We start from the raw sequence: 8,785 nt of genomic DNA on the forward strand, positions 1-8,785 counted from the left end.
TAAGTAATTACCAAAAAGGCAATTTGTTTACCCATTTGGCCGTTTGAATGAAATAAGTCATTATAATGGTAATTGTAATTTAAAATTTTTCTACTAATCATCGGTGGTTATCCTATAACGTTTCTTTAAAAGAGGATTATTTCATTAGTAGAAATTCTACGTTCTTTAAAAGCTAAATTAATATTTTCTAATGCTCACAAACTCATAAATTTGATAACCTTTTTAGCTTGTTCGTGTATTTAGAAAAAAAAAAATTTAAAAACACAATTGATACGTGTTTTAAAAGTTTATAGTATAAAGTGTTTATTATTTAGTAATTATTATTTTATACTTTTAGAATGTTAAATTTAAATTTATGTATTTTAATTTATTTATGTTGTAGATTTATATTGGTAGACTTAAAATTTGTTATTTTAACCTAATAAAATATTATAAATAATTTCTAAACTATTATATGTTTTATATGTCTTATTCTTAGAGTTGGAAATGAGTCGAGCTAGACCAAGTTTAAATTCGACTCACAAAAATTAAGCTTGGCTCACAACTCGACTTATTAACGATCAAGTCTATTTTGTAAGCTCAAACTCGACTCAATGAAAGTTTATGAGCTAGATCGAGCTCATGAGCTGGCTCAAATAATAGAAACATAATATATAATTATATAACAATAAATTATAACTTATATATATATAAAAAAATGACTATAAAATTTTAAATAATTAAGAACATATATATATATATATATATATATATATATATATATATATATATATATATATATATATATACGCATATCTTATATGCATTTAATCTATACTTTTAATATTTTATATATAATCGAGCCAACTTAGGAGCTAATAAACTGAACTTATCCAAGCTCAAGCTCGACTCATTTAATTTATGAGATCAATTTTAGGCTTAAGTTCGGCTCACCAGCTTACGAGTTCGGCTTATCAAGCTATTAACAAGTCGACCTCGAGCTGACTCATGAGCTGACTTGACTCACGAGCTGACTTGACTCACTTCCAAAGTTATTCCAACATTGAATTCATCAATAATATGATGCTCATTCAAAAATGTAATTGTATGTCATACCCTTATTTTTGATATATTATTGTGCTTGATATGAATATCTTACTTTAATGGAATTCTTGAAGTTATAATTGTTTTGTCATCCTCAAAAGGAGGAGATTGAGAAATCTTAAAAAGTATATCTTTGAAATAGTTATCTCAAAATCTATTTTAACGAACTTAAAACTATCTTGCGATCAACTTAAATGTACTAACATATTTATCTGTTGTATATAAGTCCAAAGACTTAAAAAGCTTTGAAATTGTTTTCATTTCAGATCGAAAGAAAATTTCTCCATGATTTAACCCACCATTTTTGTGCATTCTTTCTCAACTTCAGAAGGCGGTTGCAGTATCATTGCTCGACGTAGAATGATGAAAAGCCATGGGGGCGACTATAGTAAAGGGAAAGAGAAAGAAAGCACGTGCATCATGTTTTGCATCTGTCCACCTTCTCGTCTCTTCTCGGCACTTGTCTACCAGCGCCTCTGTTCCACTGTTGTGTCTTTGCCCAGCCGTCACTTATGCTTCTACTGGCATGGACGTGTTAGAATTTCGATGGAGATTAAGGGTGGAGAGAAAATCCATGAGAAAGAGATTTGTTACTGTCTATTTTAACTAGAAGCAACAACATTGTGCATAATTGCATATATGGAGAAAAAGTAAGTGAATCCCGCTAGAGAGCCAATGGAATATTTATACAATGTGTATAATGGGTTATGAGTTAAAAAATGAGAATCTCGTTAGGGAGCCAATGGAATATTTGTACAATAGGGTAAAGTATACTTTTTATCCTTGAAGTTTGGAAAAAGTTTAAAAAATACCTTTAAGTTTTATTTTATTTCAATTTTGTCTCAAAAGTTTTCGATTTGCATCAAATATACCCTCAATGGCTAAATTTTCAAAAAATTTAAGACCAATTTAACAATAATACATGAAAATTATACTTGATTTATTTGTGTTGAGGGTTATTCTTATGAAATTGTTGTTAAATTGGTCTTAAATTTTTTGAAAAATTAGTCGTCAGGAGTATATTTGATTCAAATCGAAAATTTTTGGGACAAAATTGAAACAAAATAAAACTTAGGAGTATTTTTGAAAATTTTATCAAACTTCATGGATAAAAAATATATTTTACCCTTGTACAATATGTACAATGGGCTATGAGTTAAAAAATGAACATCAACCATCCATCTGGGAAGCTTAAGCTGATTTTGGAGTTCACCAAGAATCGAACTCTTGACCTTTCGAATTTAGAGCTTTAATACCATGTCATGAAATTACTCATCCCAAAAGTATATATACGAGAGTGAATGAAAGTGAGGGAGAGAAAAGTAATTTTAATAGAAAAGTAAAAAAAATTGGCTAAATTTTATATAATTAAATTTTGATACACTGTGAGTGTAAGTAATTTTATACGTACATTATGAATTTCATATCAATAAAAATAACTATTTTTCACATTGATAACGTGAATAGTCATTCAAAAAAATAAATATGATTGTACAAAATATATATATATATATATATTGTTTATGTACTACTTTGATAGCTGATTGTCGAAGAAAATTTGCTTAATTAACAAAATTCATACAAATTACAAAAACTGTATTCAATATGGTAAAATATAAGGTACAGATCAAAGTTTAAAGATATGCTATGTGGCAAAATATAAACCATACATTCTAAAGCCACACTTTTCACTTAAACCGTAACTCTTCACAAAGAAAAGCGTCACCTAATGGAAAAAAATAAATTAGAAGATTTAAGAGAAGAAATAATTAAATTATCAAAATTAATAGATCAACAATTAATGATTTTAACCAATGTTAATTGTAATGACACCGAATTCTTAAAATCAATATAAAACGATTTTTCTCAAAATCTTTATTTTACTATAAGTTTTATTGAAGGACTTCAAAAACCTGAAAAAACTTATTTTTCACACGGAACTTCTAAAAAATGCTACCATGGAAATGATTCCCCACATCTTTATCATACTTTTAACTCACAATTAAATTCTATAGTAGATATGCTTGAAGAAATATTAATATCCATAAAATTTCAAAGAAATAAGGAAAAAGAGAATCCCAAAGAAGAAAAATTCTAAAATATAATCAACATAACAGACTTAAAAGTAAAACCACCATTGAAATTATGAATATTGAAGAAAAATTAGAAGAAGTTACAATGCTTTTTAAACAATTAAAAATGGCTCAAGAAAATAATATTATGGAACATGGTTTTCAAATAGAAGAAGAATTAGTAAATTCTGAAAATATAGAAAATGAAGAACACATTCTAGATTATTCAAGTGACGAAGAACCAGCAATTCCAATACAAGTAAAAAATGAAGCTGGAACATCTAAGGATAATCAATCTCAATTTAAATGGGAAACAGGTTTTGATAATTATGCTTTTAAAAAAGGGTTTACAAATAAAGATTCAAAATATACAAAAATACCATCAAAATATGTTCCTAAAATCCAAGAAATGGAAGGAGAAAGAATGCTCGATTTAGACTGTAAAAAGAACGAAAAAGAAATTTTCGAAAATTGGTTGAATTCCTTTTTATTAGAAGCCTTTACTAATCCAAAACTTAGTGAATTGTCTGAAAGAGATATTTTAGAAAGGAAAATAATAATAAAAATAAAAGACAAAGAAATAACTATTGCCCAAATAAAAAAGAAAATTGTAAATATTGGTATTGCCAAGAAAAAGGACACTATGCAAATGAATGTCCGAAAAAGAAGGATAAAAAGGATCTTACTAAACAAATAGAAATTGCTAAGTCTTGTTTCATGGAACCTTTAGAGGAATCTGATGATAACTTAGACTATATTTTTGAATATGTCTCGGAAACAGACTCAGAGACTGAGTAATAATGCTACATTTATTACTATAAAAATAACAGAAAAGTTTATAAATGCTTTCATAGATTCTGGAGCAACACAATGCTTTGCTAGTTCAAACATAAAACTTGATTGGAAAAAATTAAAGAAACCATTAAGAGTTAGAATAGCTGACAAATCAATACATAAAATTGACCAAAAAGCAGAGATGGTTGAAATTTTTATTCAAAATTATAGGTTCATTGTTCCATCTATATATATGTTAGATTCTGGAATGGATTTTATCATAGGAAATAATTTTTTAAAGCTATATCATCCATTCATTCAAGAATTAACATATATAGTTTTAAAAGCTCCACACGATTCTTCAATAAATCAAAAATCAAAACGTATAAAAATACCGACTACTACTATAGATAAGATCTTAAAATTTAAAATATTTTCTATATTAGAGACATGTTATTTAAATTTATACTTTCAGATAAATATCCCAAAAAATAATCTTGAAATAAAGATAGAAGAACTTTTGGATGAAATTTGTGCTGAAAATCTTTAGATATTAAAAATACAAATAGCGAATTAGTAAGTATTAAATTAAAAGATCCTACAAAAGAGATAAATGTTCCAAATAAAATTCCTTATTCCGCAAGAGATAGAGAAGAGTTTTCACTAGAATGTAGAGATCTTTTGGAAAAAGGAATTATAAGATTAAATAAAAGTCCTCATGCGGCTCCAGCCTTTTACGTCGAAAACAATAATGAAATTAAAAGGGGAAAACGAAGAATGGTTATTAACTATAAGAAGATGAATGAAGCAACTATTGGTGATGCTCATAAGCTTCCAAGAAAAGATTCTATTTTAGAAAAAATCAAAGGAGCAACTTGATTTTCATCTCTTGATGCAAAATCAGGATATTGGCAACTTCGTTTAGACGAAGAAACAAAGAAATTAACTGCTTTTACTTGCCCAACAAAAGAATCAACAAGTGTGTTGCTCTATGAATGGAATGTATTACCATTCGGATTAAAACAAGCCCCAGGTATTTATCAAAGATTTATGGAAGAAAATCTAAAAGAATTAAATGAATTTGTTTTAGTGTACATTGATGATATACTAATTTTTACAAAACAGGATAGAGAAGATTATCTTCAAAAATTATTAATAGTTTTAGAAAGATGTAAAGAAAAAGGATTAGTTCTTAGCAAAAAGAAAGCAAGAATAGCAAAACAAGAAATAGAGTTTCTTGGATTAATTCTATCCACTCAAGGAAAGCTAAAACTTCAACCAAATGTCCTAGAAAAGGTAAATTTATTTCCTAATAAAATAGAAGATAGAAAACAATTACAAAGATTTTTAGGGTGTATAAATTATATTTCTGATCAAGGATTTTTAAAGAATATAACAGAATACACTAAAAGCTTATTTCCAAAAATAAGTACTAAAAAAGAATGGAAATGGGATGAAAAAGATAGTATGCAAATTCAAAGGATTAAAGAATTATGTGAAAAACTTCCAGAACTTTATATTACAGAAGAAAATGACTACTTAATAGTAGAAACAGATGCTTCAGACATAACCTGGTCAGGATGTCTAAAAGCTAAGAAAGCTATAAAAAGTTTGGAACAAGAAAAAGAATCACTAGATTCTAAAGATTCCCCAAAGGAATTACTTTGCAGGTATATTTCAGGGACTTTTACTCCAACAGAACATAGATATACCACTCATGAAAAGGAAACTCTAGCAGCAATTAAATCTCTTAAGAAATGGAAAATTGATTTACTACCCAGAGAATTTACATTAAGGACAGATTCAAGTTACCTAACAGGTTTCATACGATATAATTTAAAAGTTGATTATAATCATGGACGATTGGTAAGATGGCAATTATTTTTGTTACAATATCCAATAAAAATTGAATATATTAAGGGTGACAAAAATGTTATTGCAGATACATTAACAAGAGAATGGAGTTCGTCTACAACGCATTAGATTAAGAAATTCAAAAATATGAGCAAGAACTCGAAAAATGCAAGCATTGTCAGCAAATAAGAACACAGATCCAATCTCTCAAGAAGGCCATCGAAGCAATGAAATCAACACAACAAGCAAAACCATCAGAGTTCAGCCAGCTAAGCGTGGTGGACAAATCAGGAGAAAAAATTTCAGAAAATAAAACAATTGCTGAAATCATTAAAAAATCCACCCAAGATAAAAAATATTATGTAATTTATAATGGCCCAATGAAAGGAGTATATGATGCCTGGGAAAAAGCAGCACCATTCACACATCAATCAAGGATAATTCATAAAGGAGGGTTTCTAACACTGGAAGAGGCAAAGGAATCCTTCAGGGAATATGAAGCTCTCCATCCAGAGCAAACCTTAAAAAGAGCAGATAAAGCTCCAATTCAAACCCAGAGAACAGGGATAATAAGAAACATTCTTACAAGGGCTGAAATCAAGGAAAAGAAAAGGGACTATAGATCAAATCTCAGAGAAACCCTTAACATAGTCCTGAATTGGACTGAAGAAAAAAGGGCAATTTTGGGATATTATCCTATTGCCAAAGAACAGCTAACAAAGCTGGTTATATTCCCAGATGCTTCCCCATCTGACACCTATCAGTTTTTTCAATATGGATTAATTGATACAATTTTAATTTTTAATGATCTAAAAATTATTAGTGAGTTTCCTGCAGGATTCGTTGATTTAAAAATATGATTGACAATATAAATCCAAGGGATATATCCCTAAAATTTACAAACAGTCAACCTATTTTTAATGAAGAAGAAGAATGCTTGGTTCCAGCACACCAAGTAATATTCATGTCCGTCTTCCCAGAAAATTTTTAACCAATTGATCAGATTCAAGATTTAACGATTTACAGTCATGAAGGTTAGCCAGCACATTAGCAAGGGTCTTTGAAAGAACTCAAAAAATAACGAAGGAATCTCACACAAGAATTAATTATAAAAGTAGAAATACTCTGCTTGTGTCCAGTAAAAGAAATGAAATTGAAGAAAGAGAGATGAGACTCTTGGTGGAATTTGAATCAGCATTCTACAACTTATCTGGACTTTTAGAAAAGCTCCCTGAAGGGATAAAGAGGAATCTCTGCTATTTGATAAAAGACAGAGAAGACCACAAGTGCCAGCTATGTGCCTCAGAGATATCTGAAGAAAGCAATAATGAAACGGAATCAACTCACATGATGAAGGAAGGAGACAATGCATCTGAGGGTCACATGATAAAAGAGGAGGACAGTGCATCTGAAGCATCTCTCAACATTATTGCATAGTAACGTAAGCACTTAGGTCATAGAGCACCAACAATGTAGCTGGTGAAAAAGAACAAACAATGACGTAAGCAATGACGTCATAAGAAGGGTAAGGATGGGAATTGTCCATCAAACCCAACTATTATAAATAGGTTGCTTAGGCAATTGTAGAAGCATCAGACAATAGAAAGCAGGAGGCTAAGAGTACTCATATGCTAGGAGAGCAAGGAGGAAGCTGCCAAGGCGATTCTATAGTCTGAAGAAGAATCCCCTTAGGAAAAAATAATTCTAAACTCCCCTCTGGAGTTAGCATCTACAATATCCCCTCTGGAGATAAAAACACCTTATGTAAAAGATACTAAATAAAGGAAGTTTTTCTCCAGAAAGGTACATCTTCATCCTAGTCTTTCATTTATGAATTATTTAGAAAGTTTAGAATTAACAGAAGAATCTGATTATTATAGATTAACTGCTTTATTAGATAATGAAAAACAGGCTGTTCTAAAAACAGAATTAAATCTCAAATCAAATGAAAATTTTAATAAACAAAATCTCTTAAAAGAAGTTTTTAATAGAAAAAATATAATATACTATGGAAAAATTCAACTTGAAGCCCCTATAAAGATAAAATCCGCCAATGGAGAACTTGAAATAGCTTTGATAAATGATGAAGAATTGAGTAAACAGATTGAGAAAATTAAGGATCAACAAAAAAGATCTAAAATTGGATGGATTCATATTAGTACTATACAAGTCTTAATCAAATCTACATATATGAAAGGAATTAATTCACCAATAAGCTTAGCAATCTGTGACAAAAGAATTATTGATGACCCAATAGATCAAATAATCGGAATTGTTCATGGAAACCTGGCAAATGTAAATTTTAAATTCAACGCCCATCTTGGATATGCTATACCTTTATCAACTGAAAACCTTGGTAGATCTATAAGTTTGGCTTATAAATTTCACAGAAAGAATCTAATGGAACAAGATGATGAACCATTTTCGATTACATATGTTATAAATTATGCTTTAACAAATAGCCATCATAGTATAATATTTAAAAACAGAGAAAGAATTTATGTCGATGAATTATTTCAGAAAATTGTAAAAACAAAAATACCAAAATATAAAGCTATTGAAAACCCAGTTCTATTATTAAAAGAACCATCAGGAAAATTAGTTTCATCGAATTTTCAAATAAGAGAATCTAAAATTAATAGCCCTTTAAGTTTATCTAAGTTAAAAATTAAAGAAGAAAATTCTGAAATAAAAGAATTAACAAAAAAGGTCGAAAAGTTAAATGAAACTCTAAACACTAAATTATGACAATAAATAAAGAAGAAATATATGTAACTTATCAAGGCAAGAAACAAGAGCTCTTTGAAAGAGAAAATCGTTTAAATTATTTACAGTTTTCTGAAATAAATCAAAGAGCATTTAAAGCTCTAAAAATAATCTATGACAAGTTGAAAAGAGAAGTTGAAGAGCTAGAAAAATTAATAGAATCTCTAGAAAATAGTGATGAATCGATGATAGAATTTGCAGAAATTCTAAGATAAATAATGAAGCATACAAAGATT

Source organism: Arachis hypogaea, chromosome 19 (assembly GCF_003086295.3).
Source record: "Arachis hypogaea cultivar Tifrunner chromosome 19, arahy.Tifrunner.gnm2.J5K5, whole genome shotgun sequence".
NCBI lineage: Eukaryota > Viridiplantae > Streptophyta > Magnoliopsida > Fabales > Fabaceae > Arachis > Arachis hypogaea.